At 38.5% G+C, this 21,236-nt stretch overlaps 1 long non-coding RNA gene across 1 annotated transcript; it reads right to left on the bottom strand.

The window, feature by feature from the left end:
• Positions 1 to 270: 270 nt before the first annotated feature.
• On the bottom strand, positions 271 to 14,744 carry LOC108448595. The gene is made up of 2 exons (XR_001864550.1): positions 13,182 to 14,744; positions 271 to 9,442 (listed from the first exon to the last, which is right to left on the bottom strand). It is a non-coding gene; the product is annotated as an uncharacterized LOC108448595 (long non-coding RNA).
• Between the last annotated feature and the right edge of the window lie 6,492 nt (positions 14,745 to 21,236).

The raw sequence follows: 21,236 nt of genomic DNA, 5'->3' as shown, positions 1-21,236 counted from the left end.
CTATTTTAGATGCTATTTGCATGTTTTTACTCTCTTGGAGAAAGCCTGCATCATTCTGTAGTCATCTTGCATTTTTAGGCAACTCATAGTGAGATACTGGGAGGTTCTTAGAGAGCACCTCACCCCCAGCTAGAGAAACAAAATGGGACAAGACCAACTAAAGCCATGAAAAATGCTAGTATATGTGAGGTTTAATTGAAGCCTACTCTTTATCTGAGAAAATATTGAGCTTTATTGCATGCAGACAAATAATTTTTGAGAATCTTTGTATATAATACAGTGGTGAAGCTTTATTTAAGTAGGATTTGTGAGCACTGACAGGGAAGAAAGGTGTTTATGAACAGGAAGCATTGAGTTCATTGGTATCTAGTATTTTGGAGCAAATACCTGATAATTCACAATTGACAAAGACCATCAAAACCATCCAGAAAGCTGAAATTAAAATATTTAGCATTAATCAATAATCACTGTAGTGACAATTAAGATTCTGTCTTCAAGTGACAGTTAAATGGACATGTGGCAAAAGCTATCCATGATTTTCTTTGTATTATTTTCTCTATGCCTCTGTTGGATAGCTCATACGAATGAAGAATTTGCTTTTCTTAACTAAATATGATTTCAAATGAAAAGTGCAAGCTGCTTTGTTATGCAGCTGTGGGCTTGTCAGTCAGTTACTGTCAGATTTCTTTGGGAAGTTCAAACATGAAGCACATTAAGCTTGGAGTAAAGACCAAATTGGGGTAATCATTTTGGGTAAATCAGAAGAGCTCATTTGACTTCAGCTAAAAATCTTGCTGTCTAGGTCTGATTCTCAGCAAAACCCTTGTATTTACATACGTAAAAACTGGGAGTTGCAGAAACCTAACTTGTGATAGCAGCATTTTTTCCCTGTTAAATGCAAAGCAGCGGAGAATTAGGTCCCAGCTTCCAGTCAAATTTGGAAAAAGAGAACAGCAGTGGGAGATAGCTTTTAAATATATTACAAAGTAAAAAAACTATAATACACTCTTCATTTATTTTTCATCACCTTCCTTGTATGTGTGAATAGTCACACCAAGGCACAACTATATTTAATCCTTAAATCAGCTCCTGTCAACATAAGCTGTAGATGAAGGCCAAGTCAGTAAAACCTCACCCAGGAGCGGAAGCGATTGTAGCATGAATTGCATCAACTCCCTGCCCCTCAGGGCACAAAAACAAGAGCAGTGCTCCAGTGCCAGGGCTAGAGACACCAAAGAGCGCATTCTTCAGCAGACTTTTTGTTCCTCAGACAGCGTTGTCTCCCAGCAGGAAGTCAGGTAGCAAAGCCAGCTCTCACTCTTGCGAGGGCAAATCCCCGTGGATGACCAACGCACTGTTGACAGCAGGAAGCACGACTCATACTTTGGCTTTGGTAAACTGGAATACCAACAGGGTGACTCTGGAGTTGTATTACTGCAGTTCCTACCACAGCAAAGACTCCAAGGGTCAGGAACCATCAGTAACGTTTTCATCTTTTTACACTGGTAAATGCAATAGAGATGTTATGAACTGAAAGTCAGTAATTCTTGACCCAAATAGGTAAACGGCAAATTATGTAGGTATGGAAACAGTGTGATAGATCCTCAATCCAATGTGCAATTATCAGATATATAAAAAATCATCGACTGTCTTAAGTTTGTGCCTTTGTTTTTCATGTTCTCCTACATGAAATAGCATGAAAATACGATTACTTGGTGAATGAGAAATTAACTGAAAGAAAATTTCATAGAACTGAGTGAGATGTTTGAATTGCTGGTCTAATTCTGCTGCATTTACACAGAGCCTCTCACATCCTGACTGATGGCATTAAGTGACATCATAGTGGAACATGACACAATGCTACTTTAAATGTCATTGAGTCCAAAACTAGAGGTACACTAGCTGAGAATAAAACCTCAGGGCATCTCTCATTTTTTTCCTGCAGACTTCTTGCAGGAAAGATCCTTTCAGCTCTTTTTGTGATTCTCTTCCCAGTTTCCTTTTCTCATAGTGGGGATAATACCCACCATGAGTTGATGAAAATGCTACTTATTGTATTAGCATGCTCCTGAGGACACAGGTTGGTGAATGCTATTGTGCTAGTATTACTTTGCATCATCTTCCTCTTTTATCTTTCAGATTGGTGAGTTTATCACTTGCATGACTCTCCCAAAATGGTTAAGTGTCTGAGTGCCTCTGTGCCCTTGTGAAATTCTGCCGTTGTTTCTCTAAAGGTCATTACATTAAATAGAAGCTGCAGTGATCTTTATGAAGGTGGGAAAACCTGCCCAAATATGATAAAAGAGTAGCCACACACAAAGCCTTTGGTAACTCTGTAATCGAGTGAATGAGTTCCTTGACCTCTTGGGATTACTTCAGTGTATTTTTGCCTTAGACTGAGGTTTGGTTTAAACCATAAACTAGTTTTGTCAGCATAGTTACTCAAAATGCAGAAAAAAAGACAGAGACTTAATCCAGTCAAAGAAACAGGGCTACTGAAAACCTTCACCGAGATATACTTCTCTGTATGGGAAGGATGTCAGTTTTCTTCAGCTGCTGCTAAGGATGATGAGACTGTAGTTGCCTTCCCTGAAAATAGTCCAAGGCTTAAAACCACTGGGCTCCCCTACTCCTTGTTCATATGGATGTGCAGATGGGCCAGTAGCCCACAGAACTGAGTGTCTCTGGTCTTCCTTGTGAGACTGGTGTGAAACTCCAGACTCTGACTTATGGCTGCAGGCTTTTCAGGCTATGACAAGCAATGGCACGGGTTTCTGCTTCCATGCCTATGAATCTGGGACCACTGAAGCCACATGAAGGCCTCCAGGAGCACGGACATTGATTTCTGTACAGCCTAAAATGTTTATAAGCAACTATTTGTGGATCAATAAATGACAATGTTTCGATTCGCATGTTGCTTTGTAATGAGAATGCTGCCCTGCTGAAGAGAAAATCAGCCAGACTGCCCATGTGAGGAGTCTGAGCTGTCTCAAGCTGGAGACAGCCCCTCAGATCTCATATATACCTGGAGCTTGTTTGCTTTCCTGACATCCCACACTGACCAGGTGGTAAGGAGCAGGAAGATTAGATACAAGGAGGCAAGAGTAGGTCTCCTGATTTCCATCTTGTCTGCCATGTGCCCTGATATTCAGACTTCTTAGAGAAGCTATGAAGACAGCCTCTCCAGTCCAGCTGCAAGGGATACCAAATCCAGAACTCTCTTCCAAAGAGAACACTAATATTTTAGACTTCTGTAATTTCAGGATAATGTTTACCACCTCAGAAGGACAATTACTTCGTGCCTCAGTTTACCTCCAGTACAAGTCATCCACCCTCTTGGATGGGTGCTAATGGATACTTGAAATGGTACAGAGCAGAGCTTCTCTAGAAGCAAGGGCTGGGAGCTTCACCATCTTCAGAGTAGTGTCTGTAGGTAGTAAAGGCTCCCCAGCACCTGGATTTGAACTTGGCGTGAGACAAGGGCTGCTACTGATCATTGGCCTTTAGGAGGCAAAAACGCTGTTGAGCTTCTAGTGACATGCCTAACCTCTCAGTATGAACAGCTGATTTCACTGCAACTATAAAGCTGAATGAGGATTTCTCCACTTCCATGCAGAATGGGATACTTCACATAAGGATCTGTAAAGTAAAATTCCAGGACAGCACTGGCCAGAAAGCGTAATTAAAACAGCTTGGCAGGAAAATGTCTCAAAAGAACACTTTTTGTGGACTTCCAAATTTCAGTAAATATTCCCCAGGAAAATGTAATAAAATGAAAACTAGTGTTGCACAAATTCATTTCAGAATTTCGATATTTCCACTTAGCATAGGATGTTTTTACTTTAATGTATTTGTTCCCTAAATTTTAGCTACTATTTGTTCCCTAAATTTTAAGTACTACTACTACTACTACTACTGCCATATTCCATGACAAAAGAGCTGTGTTTATTTCAAAAATAATGAATTGAGTTTGCTACTTTGTAATGGTTGAGATATTTTATCTGTTTTCTAGATCAGAGTATCATAATGAAACTAGTAATATAAATAGACAGCACTTTGATCTAGAAAAAATACTTGTTTCAACGAGTAACAACTTATTGTTCCCACATATTTTTAAAATGAAGGAGTATCTGTGTTTCTTCATGAAACTTCTCCTGACTCCCTTTAGAATTAAACTGTAAAATAAATATATATTTTCTAGCACAGCATAATGTCAACAAGACAAAGATTAGGGAGAATTTTACACTGGTACAAATGCATTTGTAGCTCCTTTCAGCACTCCTGCAGGAAGCAGACAGAGATGGAACTCGGTCTTTTCCTGGTCGGATGCATGTGACCAAAGCCCAGGAATCTTGCGCCTTGACATCCTGCCTGCTGTTCTGGCAGAAGCAATGTGCTGCACCTCTGATGGAACTGTACCACCCAGCTTCCCTGGGCCCCAAGGCAGGGGTGTGGAGGGCTGGGGATTGTTTCTGTTCATGAAAGAGCACAACCTGGCCGACCATGGTGTTGGGTACAAAAGGCTTTCTTCTAAGACTGCTTCTGGCCTGGAGTTGTTTACCTTGTTCCACTGGGCTCTGAATGCAACCTTCTGTAACATGGAAAAGGAAGCAAGAGGATTGAAAAGGGTAGGAAGGAGAAAGGGAGGATGGATTTCTGAATTGCTTCAAACTGGGAGAAGAGGCAAGTATTACTCTTGTTTTGATGAAGGAGAAAGTCATTCTTGAAGCATGAAATGCAAACTGAGACTCTTGTATGATTCTGGGAAAGGGAATAATATTGCTTGGAAGAAACTTTGCTTTAAAGAGGTTCATGATTTTTGACAATAATGGCTATCAGAGATTGATTACAGGATCTTGTGTGGAGAGGACTATGAGACCCAACTAAGCAGCAGAATCACAGAAAGTGCTGATAGAAAAGATATATGCAAGATTATAAATACACACTTATTTTCTTCTGGATGATTTTTGCCAACTGCTGGGAGTGGCTCTCCTCCCTGCTGGAAAATACCTCACTGTATTCTCAACTATTTCATTTTATTCCAGCAGGTTTGATTACTTAAGGGCATACATTTGTCTTGGTATATGATTATGCAATATATTTTCTAGTGGCTAGAAACTAGAAGTAGTATCAAGGTCACACTTGGTAACCAAGGAAATAAGATGCCAAGGTTTATAGATATATATTTCACCTGCAAGGCTAGCTCACGCAGATCAACATAAAATAACAATAATGGCAAAGTCTGGAAAAAGTTTGTACCATTGCTGTCGCAGGTCTGTGGCTGCGTGGAAGATTTCAGCCTCAGCAACCACCAACTTTCACCATCATCTTCTCCACCATTACACAACACATCCTTCCTTTTGCTCAGACCAGCCTGAGCAAGGTGCTTTGTGGAGAACTGTGTGTGCTATTTGTAGGTAAAGGACTTGAACAGTCTGATCTATTTATAGATAATACAGTTAATCTCATCTAGAAAACAAGGAGAAAAGCGATATAGACAGTGGCAGCTGTGACACTAATATATTATATTTAGCCAGCGCATCCTCTTCTAACCTGCTGTTTATTGAATGTCACGACTGCACAGAATTAGTCACTCTTTTGTGGTTACCGCCTTGTGTGGTCTCCTACTCCCTGTTCAGCTTTGCAGACTCGTTAATAGTTAACTTGTGATTTTCTTAAGGGAGCTTAAAACAGTTTATTCAAATGTTCTAACCGTATTTAGCTGGGAGTTTTATATTGTTCCACCTTCATTTCCCACACAGCTGTACGTGCTTCTTGCAGACAAAAGATCCGTACAGTCCCATTTATTTATTGATTACAAGATTCACACTGCTTGGGAACAGGAAGAAAACAGCAGTCAGTGGCAGGTGGAACACTTTTTTCCAATTATAGTTGAGAAGTCTTTATCATTAGTCCAGACATACTCATCAGACCTCTCCTAGAGCATTCTGGACTGACCTGCCAGTATATCTTCCTTGGAAAGTTACCCCATTCAAGGCTGTGTACTGAACAAGATTGTCAAGACTGCATCTAGCACTGTGTGTTTCCCTGAGCTATCTAACCACTGGTTAATACTGATTTGTTCTGCTGTGTTTAACACTTCTCCCCTATATATAAGAAATCCAGAGCTGCAGATTAGAATTGACCATGAAACCCATGGGAGAAAACAAAAGTGGTTATTTCAGCAAATGATCTCTTCCAGATGGCCATGATTCTACAGTCCCTTGCTCAGAAAGGGCTTGGTCATTACATTTGTTTTGTCATAGACCAGAAACTTGCTATAAAAACCTTGTCTCAAAGCTCATCTATGTATAACACTAAACACATAAATAATATAGGGAAAATGCTTATATCTAGAAGGATGATTATACATTATAGATACCTGAAATGTGAGACAGTAATGGTACTAGTAAAGATAACCTTACAGTTACATAGTACTCACAGTTAAGGGTTGATTTTTTTCTGTATTTTCCATTTTGTGCTTACATCCTAAAACCAGATAAAGAAGGCTATTTTCTGTTGTAAGAGAAATATTCCTTTCTAAATGACAACATGTGACATGATAAGATGACATTTTAGACTTGGTCTATGCGAGAAAGATACTGAAAGAAGAGTTAAGACAGCAGCAAGGAGAGATCGTATTAAAGGCAGCTAACTTCTTTCTGATAAGTAACAAGGAGAGTAGCTCCTGCCAGCTTGTCACTGCAAGAAACAAACCCTATGATCTTAAACAGTTTCCAACATCTGCGTTTCAGCAGTGGCTGACAGAGAAGCAAATCTGCTTTTTATCGTCCTTGTGCAGGCTGCTGTAACGTCACTGTGGCTAACCTCTGACTGTGTGAAGGACAGGACATTGCAGTAACCACAGAGAACATGATAGGGAAAGTCAAGAAATGGGATACCATAAATAGCAAGAGGGAGGAGAAATTAGCTGAAAAAGCCTTTTGGAAGAAAAGTAACTATTTTTCATTTCGTGTCATCTTTTGTGAGTTTAGAAAGCTTGGGTTTTAGTGAAGCTGTATCCAAACAAAAAAGAATAATTTTTCTCCTCCATGCTGTCTACAAGAAAAGACCCATAGGCATCTTCTGGCCTATGTATACACTAAAATTATTGGGATTGCATCTCAGAGAATAGAAGCCTGTTTCCTATTTACAGATGGCGAAATACAGTGCAGTAAATCATAAGTTGAAATTTTTGAAACTTCTCTTGAATTGAGGAAGCAATATTCCCTCAAAAAACATCAATGATGAATGTTTGCAGCTTATTGACTCAGTTTGTATTTGTCTGTTCTGCACCTTTGCTGATATGGAACAGAGTCAGCAGAGGGTCTCTTCCCCTTTACCTGAACTGCATTTGAGAAGACTCAAGTCATGCCAGAGAGATTTTATGTCCATTATCAAATCAGTGATGTGTGTTGAACAATGATGCACAAATTTCCAAGTGCAAAAACCTTTTAGTTGTTCACTATGACTTGGAAACCTATGATCCTGCAAATAGCAAATACATGTGGCAAACAAAGTTGACCAAATCTTAGTAATATAGATATGGTTTTTTCAGACTGGGAAAGACACCATTTTCTGATGTTTCCTGTAATATGGAATTTCGGTTGAAAAGATAGTCTGCACATACCAACACATGGGATTTCTGAAATGAAGTATGACCCCTGGCAGCTGCTGGCTGAAATTGGTATGGTGCTCACTGGGCTCAGTGCTGCCCACCTCCTGAACAGCAGCTGTGACTTTCATGATTGTGTTAATTTTGCTCAGTGTCTGCTCCCTTCCCAGGTCTGGATTGCTGGGCTGTATCTGCTCTCTGGAAGCAGTTTCAGAGTTTCTAGGCCCCCAAGCCAGCTGGCTCCCTTGCTTGTAGGGGCTGGCAATCCCTTGGAATACCACTCCATGACTCATCAAAGATGCTGATCCCATCCCAGTGCTGATACCAGCCTGCTCTGATGAAGCCATGTCTTGTTGGAGAGTTCACAACCATCTTTGACTGGTAAAAATGATTAATTGATACTCCCAGAGACACTGATGCACAGGCACATCATTATCTTCAGTTCCCTTGCAGTATAATTACCAGACATAATTCAATATTTCTCCCATGAACAAAGCATTTACAAGTTATACTCCACCTGCCCCTTTGGCAGTGTCCACAACACAAAATAGCTGAGTAGGCCTGCCAGCCCCTTCCAGCCTTCGTCTTCATGCCCTGGCACACAGTTGCAAGGCAGAAGTGGTCTAATGCCCATTACCCAATTGTCTTCACACAGTTCATCCTTATGTCAGCCAATCCTTTCCCCATATCTGCATCTCTGTCCTTGGCTGCCTGTACTCACTGCCTTCTGTCACTTCAGTCAGGTTGCACTGCTGTATTTTCCACTGCTGTGTATGCTCACTTTTCTCCTCATTATCTCCTGCTTTCAGAGCTCTCTTCTGCCTCCAAACCTCTTTTTCCATATTGCCTATCACTGGGGAACCAGATCTTCCCCTTCCTATTTCAGAAGCAGTCAGACACAACCTTTTCCCATCCTATCTCTTCCTCTCTTGTTTTTCAATAAATCAGTCTCTTCTGCCTTCTGCTCAGGTCTCTTTCTATTAAACACTGTCTCAATATGTTTTACCTCCTCTTTCACCATTTGTCCTGGAGCCATGACAAAGTCAGTTTTCTCTTTGTCTTGCCTCATTCATCTCCTTTCCACTCAATAACCCCAGCTCTTCTTCCACTGGGATTTGTTCCACCCAATTTGTCTTATTTCTTAAGGCTTATTTGATTCAGCTATGTGTATGTTTATGTGAGCATCTAAATCTAATGACCCATTCTTTAACCCATTGGTAAACTAAAACCTCAGCAGTAACAGAATGAAGGTCTTAAAAATACCAACTTCCTGCAGTTTTCATGAAGATTGATGACTGGGTGAAGAAAAAAGATTTGCGCTTGCCTTTACTGCTGGAAAGGCTGCAGCATGTGCTCCTTCCAGTGAATGTACAATTATTAATTATTATTAATGGTCAACACCAGGAAAAACTTAGCTCAGAGTTTGTATTTTCCTAGACAAAAGAAAGTCACAAGAAACAAGTGTTTCCTATCTAAAAGTAGATATGAAATAACAAATAAAACCTTCTTTGATGTTTCACTTTTTTTATTTCATATCTACTTTTAGCTATTTTTATCTTGGTTTTATCAAAATCTCTCATACAAAGTTCTAGTTGCTCAGGTTTCACCTCTGTTTGTGAACCCGTTCTTTCTGCATCTCGACTTCTTCTTCAACGTATCCCTCTTCATGTCTTCAAATTCTCCTTCACGCATTGTCTTCTCCCTTAATGTTTCTTCTATTTCTCTTGTTTTCTGTCTGAGGACTCTTCTCATGAATGTCAGTTCCCTTGTTTTGTAGCTGCCGGTGACTGCCACCATCCCTGAGCACCCTCTTTATAATCTGTGCCCCTGTAATGGAGAAAATTGCCCTTTAAATGCAGAAATAGAAAAAAAACCAAACCACCAACAAAAACCAAACAACAAAAACAACAACAAACCAACCAACTAAATAAAAAAACCACCAAAACCACTGATTTTTCTGGAGCAGAAGGGAAAAATATAGAACCTTTCTGAAACATTGTAAATTAATTCATAGCCACAGTGAAAACTGATCTGCTCTTTTATCAGGCTTGACAAATTTTCATATAAAGGTTCACAGTTCTGTCACACACAGAAGAAATCTTTCTCTTATTACAAGCTGAGATGTAAATTTATTTCTGAGACATGTGAAGTTATTCTGCACTATAGTTCATGAAATGAGAAGGTTGTACGGCTTTCAAGTCATACAACTCTTATTTTGCTTATTTTATTCTCAGTGACCTCTCAATAGTAACTAATATTAAAAAAAATAGTGGGAAATGAAGTTGGGACCTTCTGAATAGAAGAATATCAATACTTGGCATTTAAATACTTCTATTAAAAAACAACAACGAGACATGAAGAAAAAGAGCAGGATAAATTGTTCCTTCATCCTGGAATATCATCTGAATTGTTTCAGAAATACCAACAATGAGTTAAAGTCAGCATTTCAGAGGGAAGATCCTAAATCATATACTTGCAGATAGAATTTCTTACAACCTGAAATAAAAATACAACTGATGCAAGAAATCAAGGATAGAAGTCTTTTTTAATTGAGTGACAGATAATAAGAGGCAGTAGAGAATAGATGCTCTCTAGTGGGCCTGGTTATGAGGGATGCTCCTCATTTTCAGTCCAGGAGCACATAGAGCAATCTCTTCAGCAGAGTTTTCAATCACTGTATTTCATAAATCCCAGAGACCACACACAACTGCCAGCATAAGAGTGAAATTAAGATCCTGTACTAAGTGAGAATTTGATTTTGCCCTGAGCAATTTCTGCAGAAAATTTTCTTAGTACTTCAGCCTGTGAAGTATTACAGGTACAGCATTAAAACAGATTCATTTCTACAACCAGTAAAAGCTCCTGAGTGACAGTAGGTTCAGCTCCCAGTTTCATACCTAAATTGAGCAAAAGGAAATCAAGTAAATAGGAGCAAGGAAATTGCAGCCTGTTTGTGTACCATCAGATCAGACCATAGCTCTTACACTAACATGAGATAAATGGGCACATCATACTTGACAGGCAATAACCTCAGTTCTGACCAATAGGTTTAGAGTTTTGAAATATTTTTTTTTTTAACCTGGATTTTAGTCTTTATGTCAGTCTAGAAAAAGAAAGCTTCTCAAAATACTATGTAATATATGTGTCAAAACCTATTCTGTGGAGAGCAGTTTATGCTTTAAATTTGTAATAGCTGGCTGCCTTGTAATGTACTACTGTTCATGTAATTGCCATCAAATTTTAGTGTTTTGGTCGAATAGTTATTTGCTGTTAAGTCACAATCTGCTTCTTATGCGCTGCTTGCAGGGAACTATGAAATTATCTGTCTATGATAAAATAGCTTATGGAAGTGGGTAGCAGTTGAGCCTAATACTAATGGTTATGTAATTGCAGTGAAGTGTAGAGAGATTCTTCAGACCACTGTTTTTCTAGAGTCTGTGCAGGCAAGTAGTTAAAAAGTGCCTACTTTAGTTACAGGAAACATTAACTGTATGAAACACACAGGAGAAAGGGGAAGCAATTATGGGCGCATATAAACATAGTTAAACAAAAATAAAATTAGGCCTACATATTTTGTATGAAGATGAGAATCTTCTTAATATGAACATTTTAAGAGGAATCCAGCAGACACTGCAGACAGACTGAATCAGCTACTGGAAGAAAAGGGTAAATTGATTCATATCATCTCAATAGCATTGATTTTGTACCTCAGACGTCATGATGATCATTCTTTCATCCAGATCCTTTTAGTGAAAACAGTCAAGAAGCATACTTGCCTTATTGCCTTAAATTCTTAAGTCTTCACAAAATCTCCCTCGCCCCTGGATTAAATGCCAAACCTTTCCTCACTTGATTTATTTTGCTTTTCTTCAGTTTTCTGTTTGTTGTTGATTTCAATTTTCTGGCATTTCCTTTTAAATTTGTTGGATTTTATTCAATAAAATGTATCCAGGAAATTGAGTGAAATGCAACCACTTAGCTGGAATATTTTCCCCAGGTCTTCTGTAGCAGAAAATAAAAGCAGCGTAAACCTCTGCCATTATCTCATTTAAATCTGTTTCTGCTTTCAGGTTATAGCCTCACTAAATTAGCATTAGAGAAACAGACCTTTATGTTAAATTCATTGCAGGGCTGTGCCAGCAGGACTAGCTGCATTTTAGTGGTCCCTCATTGCCTGTTTGCACAAAATTATAGCCAAGCCCTGAATAGTAAATTAAAACGGAACACAACCTTTTTATGTTGAACTTTGAGTAGTTGAAAGCTTAAGCTTCTGTAGAACCCCATTCCTATTGCATAAAGCATGTTTTCCATATTTAAAATTCTGATTAATTAAAAACACTTGCAGTAATTAACATGCATGCTAGAGGAAGCCAGAAATTATCTATACAAAATTGCTTGTGGTTTATTTTGGTGTACATACAAGAAAACTTGATATACAAACTCTTTGCCTGGACTTCTGACTCCATGAAGTAACGCTGTCTGGGTGTCTGGTTTTATGTTATTCCTTACAGTAGGTTTTTCTCTCACAGGCAGCTCTGTCTCTTTGAGTGGAGTTCTGCCTTGTGTGTATTTCATCTCCTCAGTTTGTGACCCAGTAGTTTGTGACCAGTTCTCCTCTTGCTTACTACCTCTATCTTTCTTTTTGTCAATGAGCCCTTCTTTGTCTTCTTCACATGTATTACTGTATTAATATAATACATTAAGACACTGTAGGAAACGTGATAACTAATAACTATTGCTACAAACAGCAGCCAGGGTTGTTGAAAGATGTTGCCAAATGAGGTGAACTCAATGGCACTTTACAGTATTTAAGCCAGTATTTTGCCTTGCCTGCTTGCCATATATTTCTTTCAAAACAAGGGTTCTCCGGTCCATAATCCTACAAAGAGCTGTAATAAGATGAAGTGTCTATTCAGAATTTAAGACTAAAACATTGCTAAAAGGATATAATAAACTCCCCACATATACACAGCACTGCATCCCAGTAAGCTCCTGTTTTATTTTACAGTCTGAGCAAGAACAAGAATAAGCCAAGCCCATCTAAACAGTAAAGATATAGTGCTGGTTTTCATGGAGGCTTTTAACAGAATCTACTCTGAAAAACTGATTTTACTTGATAACTAACCTGAAAATGGATACTGAATGAAATGTGAAATTACTGAAATGGCTTTAATTCTTTCATAAATGCAAGTAAGATTAAGGTCCCTATCAGCTTTTACGAGAAGAAGGGCAAAATATTTAATCCACAGTTTGTTTTGTTCTTGTTTGTGTCTGGGCTGTTTAGGAACATGTGATCACTGTGTGTGGACCAGGTGGACCACTGAACCTGCTTCATTATTGTCACAACATCTCTTTGTGCAATCTCCATTTTGAGATTTTGAGTTGATTTTGATGATACTTGCAAAAGGCACTGTAGAGTCTGTGGGCGATGTGTTTATTCAGAGTGCATATGTGTCTGAGCACACACACTGGATGGAATTTGTTCATCTCATAAACCTGGCGGAAGACAGATACTGAGTCTGCAGCTCCCCTGAAAACTCACCCAGAGTTGCAAAGGCAAGCTCACCTATCAAGACTGGCTTTGAGGATCTGGTCTACCTATTCCTAGTGCTGTGAATTCAGTGTTGTGCTGTTGCTAGATGTTCTTGGTACTCTTCTTGTGCAGTTTACTAACCAACGAACCACTGTGCTTCTTCATGGATATGCCACTTGTGGATGAATGATCTGTGGAAGAAAAGCTCAATGACTTTCAAAGACCTGTGTATTCTTCCAGTCAACCCTAGCACAGTCCCCCCAACTTTACAGTTAATAGCTGCACATGTATTCCAAAGAAAAATGTTTCTTCATTATATGCAAAATTTCCTATTAAAATAACCTCTGTCCAGTGCCTCATATGGGCAACTACAATGTTTTCTGTGCATGAAAGTGGAAAGACTTCAGGTGACTAAAGATGATTTTTAGACAATAGAGAGAAGTTTTTTAGCAGTTAGAGAGACCATGATATTTCTCACAGTGTCAGTCATTTACTTATGACTTTGTATAAGTCTAAGTTTTCAGGTATAAGATAGTGTGGCGTTATTTTTTTCCTGTGTGTGGAAATAGACTATAATAATTATTGCAAGATGGCTCAGAAGCTTTGGATTTCTCTCCTGCTTTATTGTGCACTGATTACCCCTTGTGGACAAGCCCATTAGTCCCTGTTAGTGTGTTAATGGCTTCCCCAGAACACTCTGCAGCAGGACTTGTGATGATGGAGTCACCTCACTTTACAAGTAAAGCAATTTGAACAAAAATCAAATTTGAATCAAATTTGAAAAATCGGTCCCAGTGCATTTACAAAAACCAAACCAAAGCTTTCCTAGAATAATTATTTATCCTTCTTCACTCTTTCTCCTGTTAGTACTTGAAGATGATTTTATACCACACCACCAAGGAAGTTTTTTGTCATTGTTTGAGTGATTGCATGACTCAGTCATGAAAAAAGTAACCAATATAAATTCACGGTGGTGACACCTTTTAATACCAGCAGTTATGTATCCTGTGTATCATATAAAGTATGATTAACTCTTTGGGGTTACAGAGAAATCAGTTAGCCAGAGTGTGAAGATGTCAGACTACTAGGCTGTATATTTGCTGGTATTTCAAATTGGCACCTGTTGGTAATTTATTTGATTAAAAATTAGCATATCCAGATTTTGCCATGCTGTGAGGGCTGATTTAGCAACAAATTGAAAAACAGGCTGATTTGGTAGTGTGCTGCTCTAGAATAGGAAGAGATGGTTAAGCTTACTATTACATGGAGTTGAGGAGGTAAGGCTTCATTTACTCTGAAATTCACCACTGATGTTTTCACCTAAGAACCTGTATCATCTAAGAACCTGTACTGGGTGTACTGGGTCAGTCAAAAGGCCCAGCAAGCCCAGTGAGCCATGTCCAGCACTGGCCACACAGAGAGGCCCAGGAAAGAAGCACATGGCAGGCAGGAATTACACCTTTCTCCCAATACATTCCTGCACTCCAGCTGTTTTCAGCTGTCTCTCCTAGGGCTGAATGTTGTTTGGGAGTCTTAAGTAGCCCTTAGAAGACCTCTCTTTGTGCCCATGTGAGCTTTACTATCTGCAGTTGTGGCAAAAAGTTTCAGTATCACATGAAAAATTATCTTTCTTGTTTGCTTTGAACCTGGCTGCTGCCAGCCTCTTCTCTAGATGATTTGTAAGGTCTCCTCCAATCCAATCCAATCCAATCCAATCCAATCCAATCCAATCCAATCCAATCCATTCTTTTCCAGACCTGGGAGCCCTAACTAATTTAAATCATGCTCTAAGTGGAAATATTTCCTTTTGCCTTTCAGTATTACTGCTAGATTACACCCTTTTGCCCTTTCATACTAGAAATTGTTTGGGAGATTTTACAACAGCTGACTCCACAACTTCTATTGCACAGAAATATTTAACTTCTGTATATTTCTGTGTACACCTATGTCTGATTCTGGAATGGTGCAAATCTGTAAATTTTCTGTTTTCAAAGAAGCTCTATCTGTTTAGACCAAATGAAGTTGTCACTGGGGATTTGCCTTTCTGTTTATTGATGATGGTGTAAATTCAACAGGTATTTGAAGATTTCTACAACTTTAGTAGCCTACCTTAAAAACAATCAATGATCTAAATCCTCAAAATAATCTCTGTACAGAATTAAATGATAAAGAGAATTGTGTAAAACAAAGTAGAACTGTGTTTTCTTCTTTTTGGACTTAGGCCTACTTGCCAATTGAATTTGATCTGATATTACTGCTCTGGTGAGAATTTGGGCTATGGAAATAGTATATGCTTTAGGAGTGCCTTATGTAACTTATTCCATGGGTAGTATGAGAACACAGCATATTTCAATAGTGAATACTTCAATGCAAGTCTGACAAGTGACTGGCATAGATGAGTAACCTCTGTAAATGAAAAGTCTTTTAAATTGTGCACATTTAAAAGAAATATTCAGTAGCATTCAAATTAAATGTGAACTTTAATGAAACAAAGAAAGATCATAAAATAAACAAAGTGAAGCTGACTAAATGCTTTTTTCAAGGAATCTGTGGAAGAAACAGGAAAAGGTGTAGGCACAGTCTGCCTTTTTAATTACCACGTTAAAAATCAACATGCAAATTGTTTGTGCAGAAATCAAAACCAAACCAAGCAAACTACCTCAGAGCTGGGCAGCATTCCACCCTCAAGAGATTTATTACATCATGCCTTAAAACTGCCAGCAAGAGCTTCAGGGAATATTAGCATTGCAGTGTTGCAATAGTCCAAGCACCACCCAAGGAACTGGCACACACAGCTCATAGCTGGGCTATGCTTTGGAGATCACAATTCTTTCACAAAAATTCAGTATATAACTAGTAACTTTGATCTACATGTATGCACTTTTTCAATAGTTTGAGCAGTCATTGAGGAAATCACGCAATAAAGAGTCTGTTTACAATTTCTGAACAAGATAGCATTTAACCGGAAGCAAGTCAGATAACTGACTTCTACATTCAAACCACGTTGACAAACTGTATTTCACACTTAAGATATAAAACAACTCTGTCATTCCTTGTTGCCTTTTGAGCCAATTTTATGCCTTAATGAAAAAGGATTTTAGCTTTTTTTTGGCCTAGTAAACTTTGTGTAGAAGGTGACAACCTGAAGAATTTGCTGCCATATCTTAGTTTCTGCTCCTTCAGAGATACAGATGTCCAGTCTTAACCAGCTGATTTTGCTAAAGCAATGAAATTAAAGGTTGACCAGGGATATGGACTCTCACACTTAATTAATTAAATGCCTTTTATTACTGAATAGTGAATGGAGACATTTGCTGTGGCAGACAGGTTATTTGATAACTGCTAGTTGCAGATCCTTCTTGGGCTTTTCTATAAAATACACATTGTACAATTCCTGTGCGCTGAAGAAATATGAAATACATTTCTGTGTTCCTGAAGCAGAATAAGTACGTTTCTCTGCCACTGCTGTATTAGTCTCAGCTTACAGGGAACCTTCAGCATTGTTTTCAGAAGACACAAGGGAATGCTGAGAGGCTACAGCAAGTCACAGTACAGGCAGAGCTCTTGAAGCTGAATGATGTTTCAGTTACCAAATCCTCCAAAGATGTCGGGATAAATAAAACCCTCTACCACTGTCTTTTTAGTGTTAGTGAGTAAGGCATTACTTTATTCTTGGCCAGCAGGCGTGTGTGTGGCCAACAAAACTCTGGCCTCTGCACAAATGTAGATACAAAACTCATTCACTTATTCATACATTTTTAGCAAACAAAGAAATTAATGTTCATTGGTTCTAAATTACATCATTTTCTTTCATTAATTAGTATTCTGTCCTTTATTGGTTTTTGATTTCTCACTTCTCATGCTAATTAGCTTATATTTTTCAGTCTTTTTAGTACCTTTTTCCCAGGTAGGGACTTTTCAACACATATATGCTGAGTCCTTGTTAACTTCTTCTCTATCTTCTGGTTTCTGAAAAATGTCCTTGTAGTCCATAAATTCTGTGCTTCTTGTATCCAGTTTCAACAATACATCATTCTCTCCCAGGCCTTGTTCATTGAAGCCTATCAAGGTTAGCTTAGCAAAACTTAAAGTTTCAGTAATTTTCCCAAGCTGTATTCCCACATTAGCTGCTTATGACAACTTTGCTGAATGCTGGCTAAGAGTAATTTAAGAATGACACACTATTTACAATTAAAATTAATATTGGTTATAATTAATTTAAATAATTAATTTAAAAGTTAATTAAAACCATTAACTAAAATTATTAAGAGATTCTATAATTTCCAACACTTCCAGAATAATTTCACTACTTCTGTGCTATTTCATAGTGCCATCTTGGGACATCAGGGCCTATGCTGCTGTCTCTTAGTTACTTATACAATCAGCTGATTTATCAAATAATAATATTTTCTACCAGTTTCCCTAAATTATGGCACAGGATGTAAACCTTTTCTAAACTACTTGTCACTCACACCCTTCAGTGTGGATTCTGGGCCATATCTTCCTCTTGATGTCAAGGAATAGGACCAGTTCCTTATGAAATTACTGCCAAAAGCATACCATTAGCTGGAATTAAGCTGGTTAGCCTCCTGCAATGAACTGCCTTCTGTGCTACATGGTCGTCTAATTTGTGAAACCTTATTTAAAAATGCACACAGTGTGCCAGGTGAAAAAAGCTGCATGGAGCTTGACACTATTCATACTTAAATGAACACTGGCATTATACTTATATTGTTCTGTGTCCACATTTCTGACATTTTCCTTTAGAAAGCTGGTAGCCACAGAGTGTTCCCTTGGTGTGCACACAGCAGCATTTTGGGAAGTGTGGCCTTATATTTTCTTTTGACTTCTAAACTGACTCTGTAGTACCTGAGGTCCATTATGCAACACCATCTGTGTAGCAGGGAGTATTTTCAACTGCTCACCCTGCAGGATCTCAGAGCACTTTCCAAAACAATGTACAAGTGTCATTTACTGAGCACTGTATGGGGCTTATTACAGCTCAGTAAATATTTCACCCATTCAATAAAACCTACATTCAGAGCCTGCATAGGGTGGGTGTCTGTAAGAGTTCAAGAGTTGAAGAGAGGTGGCAATACCAGAGAATATAAAACCTACTGCAATAAAATTTGAACCAATAGGACTGTTAACAGCCAGAAACAGCCCCCAGGAACAGGGTGTGTGATGAAATCTTATGATAAAAGAGCAGCTCACCTGCATTCACTGAAGGTTTGAACTTTAAAACAAAACACTCCAATGCAATTAACCTCCCCAAGATACCAATAAAAGAACATCTTTGTCATGCCAACAGCAAAATAAAACTGCAATAATTCTGATGAAAATCTAGCCTTCGATATTATTTAAAAAGAAACTGTAGCATCAGTATTGATACATCCCATTGCTGTCCTGTGAGAGCCACCTTCTATCTGATGATCTCAGAGCTCTTCTGCACATGTTGGCTCACTGCCTTTGAGACAGTTGTTATCTCACCATTCTGCAGATGAGAGCAGGAAAGGTAATGATGAATAAAGTGATCAAAGTTCACACAACAAATCAACAGCAGAGCTGATAGGAGAAACATCCTCATTCCAGTTCATCTACTGTAACCATATTTGTCTGCCTTTGCAAGGTATATCTGACACTGGGTTTATCTTGCCAGGTTATGCATACAAAATGTGACAGGTTTTGTGCAGCTGCCCTGCCACAGCTACACTACAGCTATATATTCCAGCACGCCATTCCAACCCACCCATCAGTGTGATGGAGTTGAGTTTTACCACTTACTTGGCACAAAATTTCAAAAGTAGACAAAAAACCAAATTTAAAATCTGGACAGAATAAGTTGGAGAAGAGTGGATTGGAAAAAAAGATTCAAGACAGGAAATCCAGATCAGTTTTACAGTGCTGGTGAAGCTCATAGGTACCTCAGCCCAAAGAAGCAGTTGGTCTTACTGAAAAGCAGATTGCATGAATTGCATGATTATCCATAAAAACTAGCAAAAGCCACTTCACATGTTTATCTTTCAGCCACTTCACATATTTCTCTTTCTTGTTGAAAGGAGACTACCCACATTCAGAGTAACAGAATAGCATGAAAGTTTCTCTCCACTAGCGACCAATAATGATTTCTGGCAATAGCAGCTATTTTGTTCATGCCAGTGGATATTTTGAAACATTTCAAACTATTACAGTAGAGATTTAAAATCTTCTTTTACATGTGCATGTTCTGATTCATAATATTTAGAAACTTGCCAACAAGAACAGCTCTACTCTTTTAAGAGGTGAAATGGTCAAAGGTTTTGCATATATTTTTACAGCTGTATTGATGATGAGAGTGAGGTATGGCTGACTGCCACACAGAACTCAGAGAAGTCACTGGCAGATGAGACATGACCTGCATCATTTGTTTAGGTGGGAACAGAAGCTGCTTTGCTCACCCTGGACATGTATAATATAATGTCAGTCAGATGGGCACACACATTTCTTTCCATGAGTTACTGCTGGCCACCCTCTAGGACTCTGCCTTTAGAAAATACTCCTAAGTTGCTTATTCATCCAAATCCTTTTTTGGGTTTTGACTGAATGATACATTTGCAGTAACTGGAAACACATATATAGGTACTTCATAACAATACAGTTTAATTATCTAATTGCATTATTTTAGCTATGCAAAGTTTTGTGTTTTTGAAGTGTGAAAGAGAAAATAATAAAAAATAAGCTTATAATAATTACTACAGGTCTGAAGGCTTCCTGGCTTGTGACCATCCTTTATGGAATCGCTGTAGAGGAACCCTGGAATGATTAAATCCTGCTATATAAATCTTGCTGCTCCAAGATCTGTGCTGCCATTAACGTGTTTTTGGCTCGTCAGTGTTTCAGCTGTATCTACATATGTCAGTTCTTACCAGTTCTCTCTCATGGCACTCCTATTTCTGTTATCAAATATGAACTTGGCTGTAGGATCAAGAGGAAATAGAAACATCAAAAAGAAGTAATAATTTGTATTAAAATATGTTTGTAAAAGATTATGTAAACTTTTCATCATTGATGTCTCCAGTGACAGAGGAGCTAAGCTTTCTTCAACTCTTCCCTGGAGGCAACTCTTTGAGTTCAAACAAATAGCAAGTCTTATTTGAACACAATATAAATGTAGACCATGTTGGCTTTGTAAGATTGCTTTGCTGCCCTAGCCATCACAGAGGGTGGAGTAAATGCTGCAATTTATCCGGAGCTCTTTGCCCACCCTGTACATGTAAATTCAGTTAGGCGGAATTAAGAAAGAATTCTGGTTTACATTTGCTAAGATAAGACTAGATAGATGTTATATGCATTTCTAGCTCAGTCTATCTACCATCTGCAGCATTCATGGAAAGGGAAGAGCACAAAAAGAGGCTCATCCACTTTGAGTTCTTATGAGGTAGGAATCTTTATTACGTACTGCAGACTTTTGGGCATAACTCTCAAATTAGTAAACCACTTCTCTCTTGATTCCTTGCGCAAATTAAAGTTTTGTGTTACCATTTTTGATAAAATAAATTTTAATCTCACACATGCACCATCTTCAAATCCAAGTTTTACCTCAGAACTGGAAAAAGCTTGCATACAGTAGAGAGCTTATGATTAGTGCAAATAAGGACTACTACAGTAGCCAAACACATATTTGCTTAGAAAGCAAAAGTGGATCTTTTAGCCCTGCATCAGCACTGGCCAGGTCAGTAACTGCCTTCAGTAGCAACCAGGTCCTAACCTGGGCCTTGCCCTGCTGCTTTTTGTGTTGCTAAAAGGCATTGCAACAGGTCAGCTTAATCTGGCACAACTGAGGAGAGAAGGCTGCCTTAAGCAATGCTTAAATACTTTATCTAAGAACTACCAGACTTTATAAAAAGTGTACCTGTATATTACTGGTGTTGAACCCCTCCTGGCTGATTGTTAGAGGTGCTCTGAAATAATCACTTGAATGTTAATTCAAGAAAGGTCTAAGGTTAGCAATGAAAACTGTTTCAATTCTTCATATCATGCAATATAACATTTTTCAAAATTACTAGAGAAATCTTAATTATTTGTCTTTTCTAACTATAATGGATCGTT

Source organism: Corvus brachyrhynchos, unplaced genomic scaffold, assembly GCF_000691975.1.
Source record: "Corvus brachyrhynchos isolate BGI_N302 unplaced genomic scaffold, ASM69197v1 scaffold115, whole genome shotgun sequence".
NCBI lineage: Eukaryota > Metazoa > Chordata > Aves > Passeriformes > Corvidae > Corvus > Corvus brachyrhynchos.
Note: the sequence above shows the minus strand (reverse complement) of the source record. Positions and strands in the feature narration are given on the sequence as shown.